Raw genomic sequence first — 22,526 nt, forward strand, 5'->3', positions numbered from 1 at the left:
ATGTATATTGGTATGAAAATCTTTCCTCTTTTCTACCTGAAGTATTACCTCCAAACAAGGTTCACTTCGTAGAATCAAGACTTGAAATCCAAATTGCTTGCAATTGACCTTCTTTAAGAAAGCTATCAATTTCCTTGATATGAACAGGAAAGTGAGAATTCAATATTATGAAAGCAATTGATGAAAGAGTATTGATAATAGAATTTCACAAGTTTAAAGAAGATTCTTGATAAATTTGGCAGTTTGATATCCTGGGAGCTTCTCTCATGATAATCTTGCTGCACTCTTTTGGCTCTTTTGGGTTTTTTGCTACAGTCTCCTTCATTTTGGAGATGTTCTGATTTTTTTTTTTTTTTTTCTCTTTCTCTCTTTTGAAAGGGTACGTCACAAGCTCCTTCAACTTGGAGATGTTTCGATCCTTTTTTTTTTTTTTGACGATATTGGCTCTTGGGTTTAGAGATCTTTGGATGATAGTTGAAATTAAATATCTTTTAGGGATTGTCGGGAGGTTCATCGCATCTGCCTTCATCTCGACAGTGCTTTGAACTTTCCCTGGAAGAATCTGTCGCAAACTCCGTCATCTTGGAGATGTTTCAAATCTTCTTTGGCCCCGGGGGTCTACTCGCTTAATTCGCCTTCATCTTGACGACAAGTGAGAGATCCCTTTTGCGGATATTTAATTGCAGCTTAGGTGATTTTGAGGATACAGGGCTTGGATGAATTCTCTCTTTTTCTAGCGCTCAGGATATTTCCACTGCCTCATTTTCACAAGAATGGTCTATAAAAATATGCCATTGACTGCGATCAATATCAATCCTCTATGGCTTTGCAAAAACATTGAATTTGCTTTTCTAGCCATACCGAGGATTTATCCTTCATCCTTTTGGTTGGCCAATAGAAAGAATTTGGATTTTGAATCCTTCTTCACAAAAGCTTTGCCTTTTTGGAAGTAATACTGAAGGTAAACTGAGGTAAAAATTTGTGCAATAACGTTTTGAAATCAACAGGTAATTGCCTGACAAATTGACAACATGTTCTTGAAATCCTTGCTGAAAGAGAGTATTTGAGGTCCGGCTCAACACATCCGTGACGAAAATTCTCATCTCCTTTCCAAAGTAGACGACTATCAGTTTACTAGGAACAATATCAGTTCAATTAAGAACGACCATCGGTTCGCTGGAACACTATCAGTTCAATGAAGAACGACTATCAGTTCGCTTGGAACACTATCAGTTCGATGAAGAACGACTATCAGTTCGCTGGGAACACTATCAGTTCAATGAAGAAACGACTATCAGTTCACTTCGGAACAATATCAGTTCGATGAAGAACGACTATCAGTTCGCTGAGAACACTATCAGTTGACACTTGTCGTGATTTTCTGAAACTGACTCGGGGTTTGACTCCTACACTGACCTAATAGGGTTGACACTGCCTGAGAAGGGTTGTTTGAGAATGGATGTGGAAAATTTGGGGTGTTTACAGTATCTCAGTATCCTCATCTGCGTATATATGCACATCCCTACAGTCAGGTTGATAGCAGCCCAAAGGCGCCATTGAGAAATTTTCAATCAAGGATACAAAGCTCCTATTGTTATGAACAGCAGTAAGTTTTATCGATGAGGTTGCCTTTCTGGAGGTCAGAAAATTCCTTTTCTCAAGTTTCCTTTTGGTTAAAAGAGAAGTATATATACAGCGCCCATCCGCAAAACAGAGATACTCAGTTATCCTTGTCTAGAACTGTTGTTGCTAGATTCTTGCTCTTGTTAGAGATATACTTTCACTGATATCCGCTCCTCTGCACACTGTCCTGATCATCGGTCACCACCTCCCAGCCAGGTATGTTTGCTAGTTATGATTTTATATCTGTGTACAGGGTCATGGTAATCAGTCATTCTCAGGCCCTATATCTAAGTCATACCATGTTGTTTTAATCAAGTTTTACATCATTTTTCCATTAAGATTTCACTGCTATGGCTCCTCTGAGAAGATGGGGGATCAGTCTCTAGCAAGTCATATGAAATTATGCTACTCAGATTCTAGTAAATGATTTTGACTTATTGAAATATTTTGATCTTCCAAAAGCAAGGAATATCCAGGCACCTATACATAAATGTTAATAGTCATGTTGGCAGATGTTCAACTCAGCTTGAATGATGAACAGTCCGAATCCAATTTGTTCAGGTAGCCAATAAGCTTTGTATAACTTATCTCAGCTTTGTATAATTTATCTTAGCAAAAAAAAAAAAAAAAACTGAATTCAGGAGGCATTAAATAGTGGATGGGTCGGTCCCTGTCAAATAGACTGTACTTACATGAGTATGTGTTGATAGTTCATCCAGCACCAGTAAGTATCCATTGTTATCAAAAACCTGTATTGATGTTATCAAACCTTGTTAAGGTCATAAGCTATCGGTTAGCATGGGTATTGATAGTTAGCATTGAGCATGTCTAAGCATTTGGTATATATCGGCTCATTTCCCACATCCTTATGCACTCATCCTGCACTATACAACACTTGTACATTGCCACTTACCTACAGTATTCATACTTACCTCCTGCAGCCCAATATTCAATGAATATATCATGTGATATACTCAAGCTCCCACTAGCACATCATTGTTGCACTATGCTCACATCCTCTATAGCACACAGGCATTTGGTATATATACCCAACAGCCCTGCGCCCTATTGCAGATTCAAAACCCTTTGTAGCTATGTCATAACAGCACCTCATCATTAGTATTTGTGCACTTGTATTCTTCCACCATATCATGATACCTTCCTCATAAGTATCCTTCATTTTCACAAGATATAATACCTTCGGCAAATATATGTGGATTTATATTTAGCCCAAGGCATAGCATATGTCTCTCTCATGTATATTTCTATTAGATGCATATGCATGCATTCTCTCATTAATAGGGGTGCATCTATACATGCATTTTTCACGTTCGTGTAAATATAGCATTTTTGTACATATCTCATCTGGCGATAGGCCTATGAGTTTTGACCTAACATTTTTCACTGTCTCCTATATTCTACATTCACGTGCTAAACCTGTTTTGCAGGACAATATTGTTTCCTTCCTTAGCTTAGAATTATAATTTCAATTTCAATTTCAAGAATTGTAATAGTTAGATATCAATGAGAATTTATATTTCCTGTTTTAGATATAATGAATGAGCATTGTAAATTGCTTATTTTCATGCTTTTCACCTTTATTTTCCAAAATCTCACAAATGGAAACACGAATGGCATGTGCACCATTTCGTAGGAGGTAAATTAATCCTAAGTTGATGATTTACATCAACGGCCATAGTCGGGATGTAAACAAGACTTAGGATTTTTATCTTTTACAAAATAACACTGGATCCACACTGGATCCGTTTTCAAAATTCATCATATTTCCTCAAATATTTTCTTCTTTTATCAGAATTTAACTTAAAATTAATTCAACATATATACCAATGGCCATAGTCAGGGTATATTGAGAGTTAATTTCATTTTAAATTCTATAAAAGCACCAAATGTATTTCATTCTTCTCTTGAATCTAAAATATAGATTATTATATAATACATTCAATGACCATAGTCAAGGATGTATTATATTTTCAATCTTATTTTTAATTCATCTAAAGAATGAAATAGCTTTTCAAAATCCAATTTCAAATTCTTTAAATTCATTCATCATTTAGGATAGAATTGCATCATATTTTCAAAATTTCCTTTTTCAAAAATTCCAAGTGATGTAAATATTTTCCTCAATCTATCTATTCTTATAAAATCTAATCCATCCTTTCATTTTTTTTAAATTCTATTTCATTTTCAATCTCAAAGTTCAAATTAACTTTGATTTCAAATTCATTTTGTATTCAAAATTCAAATCAGATATCAAAGTTCAAATTAAACTTTGAGATTTCAAATTCATCTTATATTCAAAACTCCAATCAAACTCAAAGTTCAATTTAACTTTGAGATTCTTGACTGATTTTCTAAAGTTCCAAATTCTAAATTCAAAAGTCCAATTTTGACTTTGAAATCCATTTGTATATCCAAAATTCGAACTCTAACTTCAAGTTCAAAGTCCAAATTGACTTTTATATACAAAATTCCAAATCCAAATGAAATTTCAAAGTTCAAATTAACTTTGAAACTTCTGATTCATCTTCAAATTTTAAAACCAAGTTCATCTTCTCAAATCCAAAATCAGATCAATTTGGATCCAGTCTTCTAAAATACAATTCTACTTTTGGATCCACTTTCTTCAGATCCAAATTCACTTAGGATCTAGAATCCAATTCTACTTTCTTCAGATCCAATTTCCTTATATAATCCAGAATCCAATTTCACCTTGGATCTCAGACTTCAGATCCAAAACTATCTTAGGATCCAGGGTCCAACTCTACATTGGATTTCAGACTTCAGATCCACAATCTATCTTAGGATCCAGAACCCAACTCTATATTGGATCTCAGACTTCAGATCCACAATCTATCTTAGGATCCAGAACCCAACTCTACATTGGATCTCAGACTTCAGATCCACAATCTATCTTAGGATCAAGAACCCAACTCTACATTGAATCTCAGATTTCAGATCCAATTTCATTTTCAAAAGTTCAAATCATTCTTTCTCATTTATTCTTCCAACTCTGATTTACTTCAAAAACTTAGAACTTCTCTGATCTATCTCAAGTTCTAAAGTTAAGATTCAAACATTTCTTCACTCCTTTACCAGGTTCATCTCAGAATACTTGGAATCTCTAAATCAATTTTCAAAAGAGCATATATACATTGCACAAGCATGATTCTTTGTGCATCTAGAGTTAGAATAAATTTTTAGATTATGTTTAAGCAAAGCAAAAGGCATAGATTCGATCCTTGGTTAGATTACCCCTGGTAAAGGCGCCAGGAACGGTTGATCCTCGTACCGACGAGCGAATCCCGTCTCTCCATTTTTCCCGCGAATTTTCAAAACGGAGGCGAGTAATTTTCTAAATGTTTTCAAATAAAGGTCAAGTGAAAACCGCGCAAAAGAGTTCCGCTTCTCTTTCTTTCTCTTCTTTCTCTTCTCTCTTTCTTTTTTTCTTTCTTTTATTCTTCTCCCTTCAAAAAGGAGGAGAATAGAGGTTAGAAAAGGGAAAAGAGAAGGAAGAGAGAGAAACCAATAAGAGAGAAATTTTTTTGCGATGATCACAGCTACCCACATTGGGAGGAGCCCCCAGACCCCTCTTCTGTAAGGGCAAAAACTCTGAATAAGGCTCCACAATGAATCATGTTGAATGATGCTACCCACGCTGGGAGGAGCCCCCAAACCCTCCTCCTGTAAGGGTAAAAACTCTGAATCAGGATCTGCAACTCATTTAGTTGAATGATGCTACCCACGCTGGGAGGAGCCCCCAAACCTTCCTCCTGTAAGGGTAAAAACTCTGAATCAGGCTCCACAATAGTCAATGTGCAGGTCAGCCGGTGCTTGATGGAGCAATGTAAGATCTTCTGTTGGATGTGCATAGAAGCAGAAAGAGAAGGGAGAGAGAGAGTGTGAGAGGGTTGATGTTCATGGCCTCCTCCCGGAGAAATTTCTTTCTCTGATAATCCTGCAGTGCAGAGACTGGGTCTTAAATAATCATCTTCGGGACACTTAAGTCTTTACAACCACTCCTTTTCAAGAATCATCATTTTTTTTGGCACCAATGGAGGAGAGGGTACTTAAGTCTTTGCAATCGCATCAAACTCCAATGCTAATTAATGCTGACAAAGATGGGGATACAAGACGCACATGCTTACATACGTGGTGCTCTTTGGGACCCCCGAACATGAGATGTAGCTAACTGCCCTGTTCGGGGGGGAACATATAACCTGCTTTGAATATGACTGCACAAATATTTGTGCATTAATCCCCTGATTACCCTCCATCTTGGGACAGGGCCTGTCAGTTGTGGTGCCCAAGGCCTGATGGAGGGCAATCATTTATTATTCTTCCTAAGACTTAAGAAATGCATTTAGAAACAAGACTTTTAAACTACAATTCTTATACATAAAACACGAAATACCAGACTAAGAGTTTACGAAGTTCAAAGATCTTAAAACACGAAATACCACACTTAAGAGTTAACAAAGTTCAAAGATATTAAAACACGAAATACCGGACTAAGACTTAAGTCCATTCATTAGGGAGTGCGGTGATGGATTGGACCTGCATTATCACTGCGCTACAAGCATTATTGAAAACGTACACATACTACAATGCTTTTAGAACCATTAGACATTCTTCCTAGGAGAAGCAAGGAGATAGAGGCCGCCATCGACTGACAGAGTTAACATGGGCTTCTATTTGACTTCCTTCCTCTCATCTGCTAGCTTGAAGATGAAGAAATTCAGAACAACTGCAGCAAATATCTTCATCTGCCTATATGCAAATTCTCTCCCCAAACAGATCCGAGGTCCAGCATGCACCAAAGATATCAGTCATTAACCAAAAGAGATGAGGCATATGTACCACAATGGCTTGGTGGTAGGGATGGCAGTGGGGGCGGGGCGGTGCGGGGGACAAGGTCTCCACCCCCACCCCGCCTCAAGATTTTATCCTCCACCCCCGCCCTGCCTCCCTGGCGGAGATGGATTTTATCCTCCACCCCCGCCTTCATCCCCGTTTCATGTCCTCCATCCCCGGTTCAAATGGGGATGAGGCAGGGCAGGGCCAAGATATTGCGGGGAAAAGTGGTCGGGGCGGGGTTGGGGCAGGGATGAGGCGGGGACGGGGCGATGCGGGGAAAAGTGCACGTCCATTCCCGCCTCCACCCCCGGACGGGGATGAATTTTAACCTTCGTCCCTGCCTCCATCCCTGTTTCATACCCTTCATCCCCGGTCCAAATGGGGCGAGGCGGGGCCCCGCTTTCCCCCGATCCACTGCCATCCCTACTTGGTGGTGTTTGAGTTCGAGGGCCGCAAGACCCTGTTTGGAAACTAGTAGCTAGGATAGGAAGTTCCATTTGAGAAAGTGGGAACTGCCAAATCCTGCTACCACATCTTGAAGACCATAGCTGTGAATGCCATTCTGTAGTATAAATACAAAGGTGAGAGGCGAAGCAGGTTATATGTCCCCCCCCCCCCCCCGAACATGGCAGTTAGCTACATCTCATGTTTGGGGGTCCCAAAGAGCACCACGAATGTAACCATGTGCGTCTCGTATCCCCATGTTTGTCAGCATTAATTAGCGTTGGAGTTTGATGCGATTGCAAAGACTTAAGTACCCTCTCCTCCATTGGTGCCAAAAAAAATGATGATTCTTGAAAAGGAGTGGTTGTAAAGACTTAAGTGCCCCAAAGATGATTATTTAAGACCCAGTCTCTGCACTGCAGGATTATCTGAGAAAGAAAATCTCCCCTGGAGGAGGCCATGAACATCAACCCTCTCACTCTCTCTCTCCCTTCTATTTCTGCTTCTATGCACATCCAACAGAAGATCTTACATTGCTCCATTAAGCACCAGCTGACCTGCACATTGACTGTTGTGGAGCCTGATTCAAAGTTTTTACCCTTACAGGAGGAGGGTTTGGGGGCTCATCCCAACGTGGGTAGCATCATTCAACTAAATGAGTTGTAGATCCTGATTCAGAGTTTTTACCCTTACAGGAGAGGGGTCTGGGTGATCCTCCCAACGTGGGTAGTATCATTCAACTTGAATTGTTGTGGAGTCTGATTCAAAGTTTTTACCCTTACAGAAAAGGGGGTCTGAGGGCTCCTCCCAGCGTGGGTAGCATCATTCAACTTGAAGAGTTGTGGAGTCTGATTCAAAGTTTTTACCCTTACAGAAAAGGGGGGTCTGAGGGCTCCTCCCAGCGTGGGTAGCATCATTCAATTTGAAGAGTTGTGGAGTCTGATTCAGAGTTTTTACCCTTATAGAAGGGGGGTCCGAGGGCTCCTCCCAGCGTGGGTGGCATCATTCAACGTGATGAGTTGTGGAGTCTGATTGAGAGTTTTTACCCTTATAGAAAGAGGGTTTGGGGGCTCCTCCCAACGTGGATAGCATCATTCAACTTGATTCGTTGTGGAGCTTGATTCAGAGTTTTTGCCCTTACAAGAGAAGGGTTTGAGGGCTCCTCCCAACGTAGGTAGCATCGTTCAACTTGATTCGTTGTGGAGCTTGATTTAGAGTTTTTGCCCTTACAGGAGGGGGTCCAGGGGCTCCCCCCCGGCACGGGTCCCGGGTGTTGTGGTCAAAAAATGCACAGGGTGTCGTGGTGAGAAAGACATATGTTTGTTTCAAACAAGGTTGGAAGAAATCAATGGAAAATCCAACAGGGAGCATGCTAGAATCAAGATGTAGATGTCAAGCGAGAATGGTGTTGTGCAACTCAAATAACAAAAAATAATAAGGGTCTGATTTTTAGTTAAAATGGGGAATGAAATGACAATAGAAATTGCTTAAAACTTACAGGAATAAACTAGACTCAATAACAAAGAGGACACTTTTAACGGATTTGAAATATGACCTCCGGTTAAGGAGATATGGCCCTGACAAGTTGGTCCTAATTCGGGTAGCAATTTACAGCGATTTGCTTATTGAATAACACTATAAATCGCTATAGCGATTTGCGGAAGACACTACAAATCGCTATAGTGAGATTCAAAAACACTATAAATCGCTATAGCGATTTGCGGAAGACACTACAAATTGCTATAGTGAGATTCAAAAACACTATAAATCGCTATAGCAATTTGCGGAAGACACTACAAATCGCTATAGTGAGATCCAAACACACTATAAATCACTATAGCGATTTGCGAAAGACACTACAAATCGTTGTTGAAAAGCCGGATAACACTATAAATCGTTATGGGGCTCGTTGGAGACCCGAAAATACTACAAATCGCTGTAGGAAAGCCCGATAACACTACAAATCATTGTTGGAAGGCCCCCAAAAAATTTGGTCCGGAGGGCGCTGCCCCCCGAGCCCCCCGAGCCCCCGCCAGGGACGGCCCCCCCTGGACCCCCCTCCTGTAAGGGCAAAAAACTCTAAATCAGGCTCCACAATGAATCAAGTTGAACGATGCTACCCACGCTGGGAGGAGCCCCCAAACCCTTCTCCTGTAAGGGCAAAAACTCTGAATTAGACTCCACAACTCTTCAAGTTGAACGATGCTACAGTCAGTGTGCAGGTCAGTCGATGTTTGATGGAGCAATGTAGGATCGTTTGTTGGATCTGCACAGAAGTAGAGAGAGAGTGAGAGGGTTGATATTCATGACCTTCTCCAGGGAGAACTCTTTGTCTCCCTTGATTTCTTTTCTAGAGAGAGAGAGAGAGAGAGGGTTTTACAGTGTTTTACGGAGAAAGAAGAAGAAGACTTTGAAAAGTCAACATCATCCTCGACTTTCTGGATGGAGGACATGTTTGTCCTTTTTTTGAACGGAGAAAGAAGAAGAAGACTTTAAAGAGTCAACATCATCCTCGACTTTCTGGATGGAGGACATGTTTGTCCTTTTTTTGAACGGAGAAAGAAGAAGACTTTGAAGAGTCAACATTATCCTCGACTTTCTGGATGGAGGACATGTTTGTCCTTTTTTTGAACGGATAAAGAAGAAGAAGACTTTGAAGAGTCAACATCATCCTTGACTTTCTGGATGGAGGACATGTTTGTCCTTTTTTTGAACTATTTGTTTTTTCTTTTTTGAATAAAGGGCATTTTTGTCATTTTCTCAAACCATCACTTTATGAGAAGAATAGCAAGAAAGGGTACTTAAGTCTTTGCAACAACACCAGAGTTCGATGCAAAGTTATGTCAACATACACGGAAATACGAGCCCCATGTGCTTGTATACGTGGTGCTCATTCAAAGCCCCAAACACAGACATGGGATTCAGTGAATCATCGGGGGGGGGGGGGGACATACACCACCCTCTCGGTGAGAGGACCTCATTTCCCATCCTCAATGTATAAACACCCATCCCAGCCCAGTTTCCAAACCACCATCACATCACAAGATAGTTTGACCAAGTTTTTGTCAAATGCATTTAACTCCTGTCCCAACTCCTAGTTTCCAAACATGACCTAAGAGTCGGCTCAAAGCCTTTTGTATTGAGTGAAGATCCCGACAACGTTGCAAGGTACTCAGTCTAATCACTGATTGTCATATATCCATTCACTGGGCAGCGAGGTTTCAAGAAAGGTGAAGCAAATCCAGTGTTCTGGGCCTTGGGAAGCTGATCCAGTCAGGGTCGGCTGGCTTCTTTGAGATTTGAGGCCACAACTTAGGGCCTCAAATGAAAAAAATATATATAACGCTTATATTTCACGAAGGTCTCCAATAAAAAAAATATGGAGAAGTATGGGCCTCCAACCCAATATGCCCATGGCCTCAACTTCTTTTGAGATGCCCCTGGTTCCAGTGTATAGGGCAGAGCACCTTATATGGTGTTCAACCCAACTAGGGGGGCACGTATGGCCGCCCCCTATAGCCTATTAAAGAAGGGACCTCAGTGTACTCCCCCCTACTAAAAGGCAAAACACTCTTATGAGTGTTAGGCCCGAACACAAAACCACTCCCACAACACTTTGGTGCCACATAGGGGCTGAGTAAAGTGTTTGCCTCAAACACTGGGCTTAGCCCTGCATAAAGCATTGGTTAATTCAGGAGTACCTTCCCAAGGTAATTGGTCAAGTACTGGATCTGCTCTTCGTCTGTTGGCTTTAGGTTCTAGTAGTGATAAATGCAGTGCTTGTTGGATCCCCAAAACAATTAAGTTCCTGTTATGTCATGCCCCCCAGTCGCACAAGGCTTAATTCATAAAAAAAGAGTGACCAGAGCTGAGCCCAATGTGACTTGCTATCAATTATTAAAAAAAAAAGGTGATAGTGCCAACTAGGGGTGTCAACCGGGTTTATCTGGACCCAATCTGAACCAAACCTTATAGGGTCCATGTATGGTGATAAATAAGAAGCCTCCATTGAGTCTCAGGTCCAGACCCAAAGGTACGATTAATACATGGAGCCAGCTATAATTAATTTGTGAAATTTTATACTAGACCGAGGCCCACTCGAGTTTCGATTAAGACCCATAATTTTTCATTGTAAAAATGATAAAAAATATTATTTTATCGGGTATGACCCGGGTCTGATTCATCTAGTTCTTATTGAGTATGATTTATCTTATAGTAGGTCTGATTAAACTCGGATCCGAACCTGATGCCATACCCAAAAATCAACCCTAGTGCCAACGGACATGACAGCTCTCTCTCTCTCTCTCTCTCTCTCTGGAACTCACAAATGGCTAAAGATATATCGTTTCCTATATCTTTTAGAACTCACTACTGGCTCAAGTTATCATTTTCATAAATACCTTTATCATCAAAACCACATGAAGTTGGTTTCTCGACTACTCCAAGACTAATTATCCATATCTTTTTTTATACTTAAATAAGACATTGTTTACAAATGGCTTTACCCTAATGTTGAGCAAACTACTTCCTAAAATGAAAAAAAGTATGATTTTAATTTCATGGTAGAGATAAACCAATGGTTACATTCTTTGTTCTTTGCAAAGTTACCTGAAAATAAAAATGGATAAGAGAAGCAATGAGTGAAGCGAAATTTGGGAAGCTAGTGCTAAAAAGTAGTATGAAGCGGGAAGCAGAAAGTGGGATACAATTATGAAGTGATTATGCAAGTGCATGAAAAATGAAAAAGAAATTCATCCAAAGCAATACAAAGCATAAGCCAAAGCAGATGAAAATTGACGTGAAAACAAATATAAAATGATATGAAACTAACATTATAAAAAAAATATAGTTTCTTAATATAAAAAAACTAAGAAGTGGGGCAAGTGAGTGAAAAGTGACAAGAAGTGAGAGAAAAACTTTAAAAAAGCGAAAGACAATCCATTTGGGAGACAAAAAGGAAGCAAACTTCCCACTAAAAAAAACCGAGTTTCCCATATTTTAAAAGCGAGTTTCTCAAAGCTTTTCTTCCTTTGAGGGAAGCAAAGAGTTTTATGCTTTGGAAGCGACCTTTTGAGAAAGTAGTTCCCTCGTATAGCAAGAAGCTTTTGGTAACCATGATTCATTGACCATTTTTTTTTTTATTTCCTTCATTTTTTTTCCTTTTTTGAGCACTGGCATTTGCATCCATATTTAAGGAATTAATTAAAGTTTTAGCTGGAGATTCTTGGGATTGTTGAAGAAAGCAAGGTTTACCTGGAATGCTGGGAACTTAAAAGGTGATTCCGGCTGGAAGACTCCATGTACTAGCCATCTTTCTAGTCGAAACTCTTCTGCATCGGCACCCCATAAGAACTTCATCCTACCCATTGAATATGCTGAGAAGTATACTAAGTCACCTTTCCACACTTTACAACCATTAGGCAGAATATCATCTCCAAAAGCTTGCTTCAAATCCTGCATTGCTAAGATGTCTAACTAGCAATATTATTCTATAAAAATTAGTTAATCTTTTTTTTTTGAATAATCCAAGAAAAAAACCTCCTATCACTGATTGCGCATTGGCTGGCTTGTTGGTAAAAGTCCCTGGAGGTACCCCTGCCCACTGAGGAGCACCGCTAGCTAAACCTTGCGACAAGAGATGTCACCCATGAGTTTTGAACTAATTGTAATGTCCTGTCAACTTGGTGACATTCTCAAGTCGGTCCAACCAGATGAGATGCCAAGGAAAAATTAGTTAATCTTATTTTATAGGAATGACAAAAAGAAGGGGAAGTCAATCACTATAGGGACGACAGGGTAGTGTCTGAGTGTCTCCGCAAGAGTTGTGTGGAGATAATGCATTTTGTTGATAGATTCCTCAGTGAGACTCTCTGAGAAACTCCTGATAGATTGCTCATCTTGTGCTCTTCATTGGTGTTGGTGGCCGCTCGGATTTTTTGAACGATCTTGTCTTGTACTTGAGGGTGTTTGCACATTCTGTAAAAGAACCATGAAGTGTTCCTCCCATTGTGTCTTTACCAGCTATGATTATGTTGAGTATTACGTCTCTCAGGTACTTATCTGTCATAGTCTCGGGATCTTTCTCACCCACTAGCAGAAACCTTGACAGTATGTCCTCTTTCTTACCCTGAAATGTCATAGGAAAAGAGCACAGTTCATGATGATGATGTCTTTTTCATAGTATGAAATAACAAAAGCTTACTAAAAAAAATCTGGGTTTTAAATTTTAATTATTGTTAGTGGCAGATCAATTGTTTTTTTTTTAAAAGGCAAGTTGGAGTTAGGCAGACCCCTACCAGTTATACAACTATATCATTGGGTTTTGAGTCTGTGACGTCAGAATACAAGGTGACGTGCACTAGTTGCTCCTACCAAACAAACTGAGCCCCCGTTGGTAGTGGTAGATCAATTTATCATATCATTAGGTATAAATTTTTCAAGGATACCATGGTTCAGGTGTGGGAGGGAGCTCCATAAGTTGGTTTGAACCCGTTTATATGGATTACAATACTCAATGAAGTTTCACACAATTTCAAATTCAAAAACCTTTTTTTTTCAACTAGTTTGGGATGTAAACAGCCGACGAGGGGGACTCTGATAATGTGGCATGGGTGACTTGTGAATGCCAACAAGTTGATGGAAGGTCATGAGTTCAAACTCATGAAGAGCGTACCTTACCACAAGGTTTAAGCTCGGTGTATACTCCGGTTGGCAAAGGCGATCGACCTCAAGAGTAGTACTAACCGGATGCCTGTGAATGTGGCTGGTGATAGGGATTTGGCATACACGAAAAAACTACCTACGGATGAATGCAGGTTAGATTTTGTTGGCATAAGACTGTTTCAAAACTTTTCCCTTTTTTTTCTTTGGGGAGTGTGGGGAACCACCACATAAAAAGATATTGCCTGATTAAACTCATAAACAGATCGGGAGAGCTCTTTATTAGATTTTCATAGGGTATGCCTTCTACGATTTTAACTTTATCAAATATAATTTTCCATGATGTGAATTTATTCACATTTTGAAGGGGACCTAGAGAAATGTTAATTGGGTGAATAATATGATATTCTCTGCTCTAGATGCAACTATTTATACTGATTAGCAAGGTTTAAGCTTGAAGAAAAAAAATGATGGTCTAGATGCAACTAATTATACCAATTAACAGGTTTTGTAGTTATAGGGGTATCCCTTCAACAAGTTCCAAGCAGGGTGTACTCCTTGGTGGCAGGGAGATTTCAATGGATTTACCAACTAGAGGTCTGCAATGTGCTGATAATGATGGGAGGGTTTTCTCTTGAGCTAGCAAAAAGAAAAGATAAAAAAAGTCTGTGATATTGGCAAAAAAAAAAGACCTTGACTGATAAGAGGCCCAGTTTGTAACTGTAGGGTTATTTGTACAACTCCACCATGGTGGTGAAAAATATGGGCTATATTTTGAAATATCATGAAAAAAGTAATATTTTAATCACTATTTTAAATGGACAGTATCATGATATTGTGCATTAACCAACTTTTTATTGCTGGAAAACAAACTTCTTATTTTTTTATACTGCTTTTTACATATTTTGTTCTTCTAGGTTAGCTTTAGGGAGAAAACATTAAAATCAATAAATAAATAACTTTTCCTTACGTTAAGTCCATATCTAGATTTGGCAAAGATCTGCTCTCTCTTGAAACGAATGACCCTACGTATAAAATCATCCATGACCCGAACGTTGCGCTTGAACTGTGCTTGTGAGCCGATGTTAAGAAGCTTCTTCACCCGCCAAAAGATGTCTATGAACCTGCTGAGAGTCTGCGCACTTGAATCATCAAAAGCTTGGGAGAATCTTTTGATCTCAACCGTTGCCGTTTCGCTTAGCGTGTTCAAATCTACACTGAACCCGACAGTGAATATGGAATCCACTGTGGTTCTCATAAAAAAATCCTGCATTCATGCAAATAAATGAACGATCAAATGCATCTTCTATCTATCTATATATGATTTATATTTGCTACAATTGGATATATCTACACTTGAGTTGGAATCTCATGATAAGTTGTTTTGACTCAATCTAACCTCATAGATGTATTCAACATGGTCGATTTGGTGAGAATAATTGACCCTTCAATCATGTTTTTTCTATGAAAAAATATATTTTTCTTGAGTAAAAAAATTGATTCGCGCATAACAGTTGATTTTTGCATGATCGAGAAACTTGTATACAGTTTAGATTTTGGTGATCCAAAAGTTGATTTCCACTAAATAAAACATGTAGATCATATCTAAGGTATGTGACAAAAAAATAAAAGGTAAAAGAAACATATGTTTGTTCACTACAAGGATGAGGGTAAATAGCGACGACTCTTTAACAGTGACAAAAAATGTTGCCTATTAACTAGCAATAATGGTGACTTTAGATATTCCCGTCAATGCTTTGGCCCGTACAAAGGTTGTCATTAAAGACATGTCCATAACGAATCTTTTATATATCACAGTTATAAGTATGTTTATAACGCTGTATTATATGGTTGTTAAATATGTTGTCATTATAAACATACTTGCAACAACGATGATAGATGTCACTGTATAAAGTTATTCCACTGATCAAACTATACTTGATTGGACGTGGTTATACCATAGAATATATTCAGTCTCATGTGAGTGTCTCCCAATCTCACGTAGATGCAATGCATATAAATCAGGATGAGAGCAAAGATACGACAGAGGTTCATAATCAGGTCAAAGAAATGCTAAACAACGTTATTATGGGGACAACATTAGATTCAGTTCCAGATGATGATGGCAAACACAAACTCCTTCAAGACTTAACGGGTGATGCTTGAAGCGATTTATATTAAGGTTTCATAAAGTTAACAAAACTAACTTTTATTCTCAAGCTGTTACATATAAAATCAATGTATAATTGGAGTAGCAAATCATTCGATATACTGATTGATTTGTTAAAAAAGACATTTCCCGAGTAAAAAAGATTGTCAAACTCTTACTACAAGGTGAATAAATTTATGAATCACACCGAATTTGATTACATGAAGATAGATGCATGCGTGAATGACAACAAACAATATATAAAATTAAAAAAAAAACATATTTTTCTTAGTTGAATGTGAAGGAAAAAACAAAGGACAACGAAAATGCACAGGAAGATTTAAGACTCAAAAAGATACATCGTCACTTGCACTAAGTTAGATGCAATGCAACACCAAAGAAATGAGATGCACAATACAAAATTTCAAGTACGCATAAGGAGATTCTTGATTGGTTGAAAGATATAATTTTTTTTGAGAGCTACGCATCTAACATTGGGCGATGCATAAACATAAATTATGCTAAATTTTTTAAAATAAAGAGTCATGATAGCCACACGTCTTCTTCTAGCGCGTACTTCCTATTGCAGTTCATAGATATCTAAAGAAGTCAATCGACATGTCTTTAATCTGTCTAAGCAATATATTCAGACAGTTGTGTGTAAGGTCATTGAAAAGAGATGCTTTAACGAAGATGAAAAAAATTATTTCAATAATTTTATGTATTTTGAAAAAAGATATTTTGACTTATATTTTTTATTATCATGGTGTACCTAGCCATTCATCTATCACTTGAGGCCAAACTTGCTAGATTGATACAATATCATTGGATATATCCGATTAAGAGATTCTTTGGTAGATTAAAGCAAATTGTGAGGAATAAAGCACGGGCAAATTTTTTTATTATTGAGGCATATATTTCAACAAAATGTGTAACATTTTGCTCAATGTATCTTAGTGGTATAGATACTAAATTTAGCTGTCGGAACTAGCATGATGATAGGCGCAGTATGAAAAGTATGACAAAGACATCTGGTTTGAATGTATTCTCACATAACGTTCACGTGAAAGTCAGGGACATTTTACCACTTGTACTTTCAAATTTGAAATATGTGAGAGCTCATCAGTATGTACTTAGTAACTGCATTGAATATGAGTCGTATCTAAGGAAACACAAACAGATAATCCAAAGCTTGTGCAATAATGTTTAAGAAGCTACAATACGACATAACCAGAAGCTCATAAGTAGTTTTTACATAATCACGATGATGCTTTTCTAGAATTATGAAATCTCTTAAGAAGACCTGAGTGCGAATCAGAGTCCTATCAAACTTGTGATGTGAATGAAATCAGGTTTCATACATAGTCTCACGGTGAAGACCGTAGTGCTCAAAACAGTTAGATAATGGTTACGTGTGAAGGCGATTTATTGTTACCTAATGTAGACTATTACGATGTTCTAAAAGATACTATTGAATTTAAATATATAGGATGAAATTGGGTGTATAGTTTAGATATGATTGGTTTGATAATATGAACATTTGTAAGAACAAATACTTTACATGTGTCAACATATCTCACTTAGCATACCAGGAGGATCCCTTTATTTTATCCTCTCAAGCTATGCAAGTATTATATATTAAAGATCCCATAAAGAGCAAAATGCATGTAGCGCAAAAGATAAGACCAAGAAATGTGTACGAGATTGTACCATCTTCATTTAAAACGAACGAAGAGCAGGGCAATGATGGGTATCAGGAGGACGATTGCAGAGGGGTTGATTCATTACCCCCCACACCATCGACGAAGATTTCATGGTGTTACACTAACATGATTCAGAGGATGATTGATAAATATTCAGATGCGTAATTTCATGAAAGATAAAGGTTGCATCTGAATCCAACTATCATCACCACAACCAGGCTGACTTTTATACTTTAGAAGCAAATCAAGCAACGAAAAGCTTCAATAACTATCAAGCCCGGTACATCTTCATACCTCCATAGCTAACGTACGAGGGTAAGTTTCTTATTCTGTAAGTTTTTTTTTTATATAGTATAGTGATTATCATGATGACTCTAATAAATTACTAATTTGTTGTTTGCATACTGGAAAAGATGAACAGAAACTGACAACAAATGCATTATATAAACTAGTGGATCATCTTCGTACTTCTATAGCTATCATACAAGGGTAAGTTTCTTATTCCCTAAGTTTAATTTTTTTATATAGTATATTGCTATTTGTTTTTCTTGAATTGATGTTTAAAGTGTATGTTTATATTTGATTGGATGTATATTATTTATATATATAATTTTTCCCTAAGAATGATTCAGAAGTGATGTTTCTTATTCCTTACATAATTGTTTTTTTTTTTAATTTTTTTTTTTTTTGAATTGTTAGATTGTAATCATTCTTGAAGTGTGCTTGTTGTAGGTTTGAAGAGGATGTAGGGGAGCGAGTTAGAGAGGATGTATGTTTGTTTTTTGAAGTATATTTATTGCAGGTTTGAAGAAGATATAGGAGAGTGGTTAAAGATAATGTATGTTTTTCTAAAGTGTGTTTGTTGAAGGCTTGTAAAGGATGTAGGGGAGGAGGGGTTGGATATTATGTATGTTTGTTTTTTAAAGTGTATTTGTTTTTTTAGTGTATGTTTCAAGGAGGTTAGAGAAGTGTATGTTTATATTTGAATTGATATTTAAAGTGTATATTTATATTTGAATGGATGTGTGTTTGAGGATGTTTGAAGTGTATATTTGAATGTTTATATTTCAATGAATGTCATTTTGTTTAATGTAATATAAAAAAATAAAGCTAATATAAAAATTTTATTTTTGCAGGTTTAAGGCCTATAACAACGACATTCATGTGTCATCGTTATTGGCGTTAACCCTACATCATCATTACAACCTATAACAACAACTTAATTATCTTTGTTAAAGCCTATAATGGAGACGTAGTCGTCGCCACCATAGGTGACTTACTTCTCATTGTTATCGACTATGTCGACGAGTTATAGTTCCCGTTACAGGCTATAAAGGTGACATCAAAATGTCATTGTTAAAGGGTGGGTCACCACTATTAATGTTGGCAATTATGAGAAAACTTTTCGCAGATGTTGGGTCACACATTAATGACGACCTATAAATGTCTTCGTTATTAATTAACAAAGGCCAAAAAATTGTGGCATTTTTTTGTCGCCTTTGTAGACTCATAGTGACGATAAATAGGGCAATAATGGTGAGAAAAATCACAGCTACTGTCTGTCATCCTTGTAGTGGTTGAGTCAATTATATATATATATATATATATATATATATATATATATATATATATATATATATATATATACATACGAGTAATGTGCTACTTCCTCGTTTTCTCATTTTGTCATGTTAAGCTCCTTCAAAATTCATATATATTAGTATTTTTTTCTCATATCTAACACCATAGATGTGATCTACCAGTTTTGTTTAGTGAGAACAAACTTTTGGATCAGCAGAATCTAACCTATATACAGATTTTTTCGATGATCCAAAATCAATGGCTATGAAGGCATCAAATTTTCTCAGCTCATAAAAATTCAAAATAAGATGATCCAAGAGTCCATTTTCACTAAATAGAACATGTTAAACACATCTAGTGGTTCAGATCTATCATAAAATACTTTAAACTATGGGGCCTAACGAGGCAAAATGAGAAAAGAGGCCTAATATGTTCAGTTATCTTTCTTTATATATATATATGTGTGTGTGTGTGTGTGGTTAATCTAACATTAAACTAGTTGTGTTTAACATTAGATAGATTCAACCTTATTAAAATGACTAAAATATCTTTAAAATAATGATATTTAAAAAAATATGTGATTATTTTTTGGAGCATTATATTTCTTTTGAAAATAGAAGAAATTGAAAAGTCAAACACCTTTTTCAAAAAAGTAACTTTATGAATATATCAAAGTTACTTTTTAACCTTAAAAAATAACCATGTATTTTAAAAAATATCATTCTTTTAAGGGTAATTAATTTTTTTAATAAGGTTAAATTCCTCTAATGTTAAATATAACTAGTTTAATGTTAGATTAACCCTTTACAAAAAACGTAACTTTATGAATATGTTAAAACTATATTTTTTACCTTAAAAACTATATATTTTTTAAAATGCTATTTTTTTATATTTTTGTCATTTGAATAAGGTTGAATCCATTTAATGTTAAACACAACTAGTTTAACATTTGAAAAAACCTATACTCTCTCTCTATATATATTCCCATATACATATTTGTTATAGTCATTTTGTACATGCAAGCTTGTAGAAAACACTATTTTTTAAACATTTTTTTCTTTTTATTTTGTAGATCTAACCTTATAGATGTGATCTAACATTGTTTCTTTAGTTGAAAATAAGTTTTGAATCATGTTTTCGCAACATGCAAGTTCATGATCTGCGTATGGGAGTCTAACAGGCTAAATTTAACTTGTGACTTGAGTTTTTAAATATTTAAGATAAACATCTAACTTTTTATAAAATATTTGATTGCCCCCATGTGACTTGTACCCCATTGAAGTTACTTATTGGCAATTGAGGGCAAGTACCAAAATAAGAAGTTTCAAAATTGACATTCAATAATATTTAAACCAAGAAAGTATAGTTACCAGGAAACAAAATTAATAGAAGAAGTGATGCATGAAACAGAAGCAAGGAAGCCAAATAAAAAATGGATGAACACAAATATAAAACCAACATGCAAGCTTGTTATAATTAAAAAAAATTATTGATCCATAGCAGTTATTATCATATTGTACATGATGTTTGATTTCATCTCCACCACATATCTCACTTGATGGAGGTGTGCATGGACCCCACTCTAAACTATCCCATAGTTCCAACATGGGATGTGCAGTGAGGATTGAATATAACTGGCAATCGATAATACATAATATGACTATAACTGTTCTCGATCAGCCCCAAGGGGTTTGGTACAGTGGAAGGGGACTTGGCCACTAGACGAGTGGTTAGGGTTTCATTCCCATGAGCATCAGCCCCTTGCATTAATGAAGGCAAGGACGATAAGACCCTTGGTCAGCCTAAGCTTGGTGACTCTCTAAGCGCAAGGGGTGCAACACAGGTTTACATTGTCAGTACAGACACTGTAGGTATGGCAGGCTTAGCCAGTGTAACTAGGTCTCTGATTCCAAGGGTGGTTTCCCAATCCTTCATAAAAAAAAAAAACTGATCTCAATCTAAACCTATTAGCTCATATGGCTGGCAAGAAGAAATCACAAAGATTAAGAAGCCATAAAATTTAACTAAAAAATGAAACAAAGCGTGGGGCAAAGCGTGGGGCAAAGCCTCACTTGCATATCTATGATCCTCTCTGCAGTTGCTTCCTTGGAGATCTTTGTTGCTAACTTGGCTGCATTTTGGCGGAAAACGTGACTGCTGAAATCTCTTAAGATCTTGGTTGTGAACTCTAAGCTCACTAGCTTCCTCTGTTGCTGCCACTTTTCGCCATCAACAGCAAAAATTCCATCTCCAAACAAATCACCCATTGTCGTGCTTTGAAACTCACCCTGCAGTCACAAGAATGCTGAGTTTGCTTCACACAGAAAAGTTATATGCCACGTTTGATAGATCAGACACTACGCCACATGGATACGGTTGGGGATCCATGGATATGACCATTTTTATGAAGTTTCCAATATAACTTATAGATAAAGGGTTACAAGACAAGACAAAATGAAGCCCAAGGATTTGGCACAGTGGAGGGGGTTTCATTCTCGTTAGTGTCAAACTCCTTGCATTAATGAAGGCAAAGGATAAGCCCTTGCTTAGCCGGAGCCAGGCGACTACCTGAGAGCCAAGGGGTGTGCTCCGGGTTTACACCGATGGGAATCCAACCGTAAGTACAGCAGACTGAGTCAATGCTACTAGGTTTCTGATCTTGAGGGTGATTTTCCCATCTTTCATGAAAAAAAGGACAAGTCAAAATGGAATATCCATGTGACTACCTGAGTATTTATGGTAGACACATACATATATACATACCTTGCCATAATTTTTGAAATTGGCCTTTAGTATATGCTCAACGATATCTGGTTCTACAGTGTAAATCTCGTTCCTCCATGGTGACAGCACCCTAAAGGTCTTATGTTTCTGCGCAAGGTCGTGGTGGTAGTCATGCAGCCTACTGTAGTTCAGTTTTTCGTGAATCTTAGTAGCTAAAATGGGGGGAAGCCTGTACGTATTCCCTAAGACTCCAACCCTACGTTGCAGAAAGGATACGAATCTGGTCAGGAGGATCAGAGAAAGAATTGTGATTGCAGATGTATAGAAATCCATGACTCTCGAAGACACTGGGTTGGATGCTCAGTGGAATTTGAAATGAAATATATAGGCAAATAGGCAGGCAACATGTGATCATCTCAAGGGTCTTTTTTTTTTCTTTTACTTGGTCTTGCCGTGCTGGTTGAGCCTGCCTTTCTTATGGTCTCTGTCCATGTGAACCTAAAAATCCAAGGGCTTACCTCTCAACCTCAAGGAGTTGCCAAGCTTCGGCTTACGCAACGGTGATAAGCCATAACAGAAAATCAAGAGGAAAGGGATTTACGTGGTTCCGCTAGTAAGCCTACGTCCACTGGTGAAGATACAAGATACTTTTTCATTGCCTTTCACCAGCAATACCATATATATATATATATATATATATATATATATATATATATATATATATATATATATATATATATATATATATATATATATATATATATATA

The 22,526-nt window shown here is 37.4% G+C and overlaps 1 pseudogene; it reads right to left on the bottom strand.

The window, feature by feature from the left end:
• Window positions 1-6,332: 6,332 nt before the first annotated feature.
• On the bottom strand, window positions 6,333-22,092 carry LOC149840175 (cytochrome P450 704C1-like; annotated as a pseudogene).
• Window positions 22,093-22,526: the final 434 nt, after the last annotated feature.

Source organism: Nuphar pumila, chromosome 4 (genome assembly GCF_984573655.1).
Source record: "Nuphar pumila chromosome 4, dmNupPumi1.hap1.1, whole genome shotgun sequence".
NCBI lineage: Eukaryota > Viridiplantae > Streptophyta > Magnoliopsida > Nymphaeales > Nymphaeaceae > Nuphar > Nuphar pumila.